Source organism: Hemitrygon akajei, chromosome 11 (genome assembly GCF_048418815.1).
Source record: "Hemitrygon akajei chromosome 11, sHemAka1.3, whole genome shotgun sequence".
NCBI lineage: Eukaryota > Metazoa > Chordata > Chondrichthyes > Myliobatiformes > Dasyatidae > Hemitrygon > Hemitrygon akajei.
In genome coordinates, this window is record NC_133134.1 from 9,072,860 (window position 1) to 9,077,480 (window position 4,621).

Here is a 4,621-nt window from a genome sequence, read left to right on the forward strand (position 1 = left end):
TCACTGTTAAGGGTCTTACCATTAGTACTAAGCTGTTTTCTCTGGAGCAGCGGAGGCTGAGGGGAGATCTGATAGAGGTTTATAAGATTATGAGAGACAGACAGTATCATTTTCTGAGGGTTGAAATGTTTGGTACAAGAGATCATGCAATTAAGGCGAGAGGAGGGAATTTCAAAGATGTGAGGGGCAAGATTTTTACACAGAGAGTTGGGGCTGCCTGGAGTGGTGGTAGAGGCAAATACATTAGGGAAAGAGACATTTAGGCAGGCATGTGAATATATAGAAAATGGAAAGATATGGATATTGTGTAAGCAGAAGAGATTAGTTTGGTTAGGCATTTGATTACTAATTTTAAACAACAAAATAAACACAATGGAAGAGTCACAGCCTGAATTGCCAGCTGTTTACTCCTCTCCATAGACTCTGCCTGACTTGCTGAGTTCCTCCGGCACTTTCTGTGTGTTCCTCTGGATTTCCAGCATTTGCAGAATCGCATGTATTTATAACAACACTATTTCAAGATTGAGGAAGTGAGAAACAAATATCGTCTGAGATAGTGTTCGGGTTCTTAGGTTGACTCAGGAACCTGATAACTGATGAGTGCTTCAATTCTTGACGATATTACACTTCAAGGGAAGAACATCACTGAAATGTTTTCGCAAGCAATGCATTCCCTTTCAAAGATTCAGTTACAGTTATTATTCTATGGATTTTTTGAGTAAGCCTGCAAAAAAAAGAATCTCTATGTTGTATATGGTGACATATACGTACTTTGATAATAAATTTACTTTGAAACTCACTTTCTTCTTCCACACTGTGATCTCTTAAGGCCATCTGAAAGGATGAAGCCCCAGTTTAAAACCCTCCCTGATAGACGCAGTTCTCCACTGCGCATTGGTTTAAGCATTCTGCGCTACTCTCTGGGTATGGGATGTGAGTATGTACAATCTTAAGGGGCAAATATTTCACCAACTGAACTGAGGCACATGACACAATTGAATGACTCAAGCTACTTTACAAACAGTGCCTTGGTATCCCTGTTCTACTTATCGGAATGAGCTCCAGTAATCATTTTTCATCCATCCCTCCTTCACCTTTATAATTCATTTTTAAACTGACGTGTTAATGCAATCTATTATGAAGGTGTAATGTGGTGAATTAAATCTTTAACAAGTTTTAATGCTGTCTTTGATAGGTTTAATATTTAAAATGTTCCATTTCTTTATTTGGAGCATGAACTATTAACTAATTTTTTCATCTAAATTGAATCCCACATATCCTTGTAAGTGCAGAAATAAAATTATAACTCTATAGCACCTTTCAAGATCTCAGGACATGCCATAGTGCTTTACAGCTAATGTGCTACTGCAAAGTGCAAACGTTTTGCAAAATTTACACAGCAAGCTCCCATTGTCAGCATGTGACAATAATCAGATTATCTTTAGGTTGACTCGGATGTAAACATTGGGCAGGACACTGAGAATACGCCTATGATCATCTTTAAGCTGGTAGGCATGGGATTTTTGCATTCCAACTCTTTGCACACACAAAATACTGGAGAAACTCAGCAAGTCAGGTAGCATCGATGAAGAGGAATATGTAAATAGTCGATGTTCTGGGCCCAGGCCCTTCATCAGGACTGGAAAGGAAGGGGGAAGAAGGCAGAATGAGAAGGTGGGAGAAGTGGAAGGAGTACAAGCTGGCTGTCATAGGTGAGACCAGGGGAGGGGGAAGGTAGGTAGGTGGGAGACAGGGGGGATGAGGTGAGAGACTGAGAGAGGTGGAGAGGTCAAGGGCTGAAGGGCTGAAGAGGGAGGAATCTAATAAATGCTGCCTTGCTGGGTTCCTGAAGCATCTTCTGGGTGCTGCTCAAGATTTACAGCATCTGGATTAATATCATCCGCGTATGTTCTGAAATTTGTTAAATCTCCAGCAGCAGTACAATGCAATACATAATAATAGAGAAAAAGGAACTGTAAATTACAGTAAGTTTATATATTAAATAGTTAAATTAAATAAGTATTGCAAAAATAGAGATGAAAAGTAGTGAGGTAATGTTCATGGGTTCAGTGTCCATTCAGAGATTGGATGGCAGAGGGGAAGAAGCTGTTCCTGAATCACTGAGTGTGGGCCTTCAGGCTTCTGTACCTCCTACTTGATGGTAGCAATGAGAACAAGGCATGACCGAGGTGATGGGGGTTCTTAATGATAGACAACATCTTTTTGAGGCATCGTTCCTTGAAGATATCCTGGATACTATGGAGGCTAATGCTCATGATTGAGCTGACTAAGTTTACAACTCTCTGCAGCTTACTTCAGCCCTGTGCAGTAGCTCCCCCAGCCCTACTATACCTGAAATCATACAGCCAGTTAGAATGGTCTCCGCAGTACATCTGTAGAAATTTGCGAGTGGCTTTGGTGATGTACCAAATCTTCTCAAGCTCCTAATCTGACAGCTCTCATTTATGGAAGAATTGATCATTGATTTAAAGATTATAAAGATTAAATATTAACTTTATTTGTCACAAGTACATCGAAACATGCAGTGAAATGCATCGTTTGTCTCATTTTCTTGAAGCAGCGAGTGAGAGAGCAACATTGCTGCAGGGTGGGAGCTATTTTAAAAAATCGTGTGTCATCAGGAGTGAGCTTTATTTGAACCAACAAAAAAAAAGCAAGGTGTAAGTGAAGTGGCTATTGTTAGATTGGGCCAGTGTTAGAGTGGTCAGGCTTTGACTTAACAGGCTTCAGTGAGAACGGGCAGAGGTTAAGGGTGCTGAGTCGTTGTTATCATTTATTTTTCATTGTGGAACTTGGGCTTGAGAAGTTGGAGCCAAAGATATAAAAAAGTTTGGCAATAAGAAGCTGAGTAAGCGATCCAGGTGAGTGTGAAACTCAAAGGTTTCAGAGAGAAGGAAGAGGTAAGACCAGATAAACTTTTTTATTGTCTGTAAATCCTTCATTCTTGGTTCAGCGTAGGCAGGATGGTTAAGGTGATTGAATGCTCCTCCCGTAAGATGTGGGATTTTGCAGTGTCTGGCAATCTCCCCGATGACTTAATCTGCAGGAAGTTCATCCAACTTCAGCTCCTGACTGACAAGGTCAAGGAACTGCAGTTGGAGCTGGATGTACACAGGACCATCCGGGAGGATGAAAACCTCATCAATAAAACCTTTACTGACGTGGTTGGACCCAGAGTGTAGCTTCAGATAGTAGATGGGTGACCACTAGGAGAAGTAATGAGAGGAAGCCGTCAGTGCAGGGTTCCCTTGTGACCTTTCCCCTCAGCAACAAACCTCTTTGGATAATGCTGGGGGTGGGACCTACCTCAGCACAACAGCAGCAACCAGGCCATGGACCTGTGGCCAGCTCTGAAGCTCCACAGGGAAGGATAGAGTCAGGCAGAGCGGTATGATAGGAGACTCAGTAGTTAGGAGGATGGACAGGGGATTCTGTGGCCACGAAAGAGATGCCTGGATATTGTGTTGCCTTCCAGGTGATTGGATCCAGAATGTCTCGAAGCAGCTGCAGAAAATTCTCAAGATGGAGGGTGAGCAGCCGGAGGTCATGGTGCACACTGGCACTAATGGCAGAGGCAGAAAGGGGGAAGGGGAGTTAGGAAAGAGGCTGAAGAGAAGTCTTGTCCTCTTGTCCCCTGTCCTCTGTTTTACTCCCAGTGTCACGTGCCAGTCCGGGCAGGAATTGGATGATAGTACAGATGAATGAGTGTCTGTGGAACTAGTGCAGAGGACAGGGTTTCAGGTTCTTGGATCATTGGAACCTTTTCTGGGGCAGGAGTGGCCTGCACCAGAGAAATGGTTGCACCCAAACCGAAGGGGAACCAATACTCTGGTTGGGAGGTTCGCTAGAGCAATGCAAAAGGGTTTAAACTAGGAAGTGGAGGAATGCAAACAAAGATAAATGTCAGGGCCAGTAAAAACAGACAGGTGCAAAGTAATGAATCTGATGGGATGGATAGTTTGAAGTTGTGTGTATCTTACTGCTCAGAGTATTATGGGTAAAGGCCATGAACTTAGAGCATGGTTCAATACATGGAGCTATCATGTTGTGGTCATTACAGAGGCTTGGCAGAGAGAGGGACAGGAATGAGTGCTTAATGTCCCAGGGTTTTGATATTTTGGAAAAGATAGAGAGGGAGCTAAAAGGGAGGTGGGAATTACGCTACTAATCAGGGACAATATCACAGCTACACTCAGAGGGGACAAAACGGAGGGCTTGTCCACTGAGTTTATACGGGTAGAACTCAAAAATAGGAAGGGTGCAGTTACTCTGATGGGATTGTACTGCAGACCATCACAATAGACACTGAAGAACAGACGTGAAGGCAGATTAAGGAAAGATGTAAAAACAATAGGGTTGTTAACATGGGGGAATTCAACTTCCCTAATGTAAACTGGGTCCTTCTGAGTGTAAGAGGTTTAGATGGGGCAGAATTCATTAAGGTGGATTAGGGCAAATTACAAGAGGATTAGGCAGGAGCCAGGCAGAGTTAATTGGGAACAGCTGTTTTTTTGGGCAAGTCCACATTGAATTAACTTTATTTCTTACATCTTTCATATATGTGAGGTGTAAAAATATTTACATTATGTCTCCGTCTAAA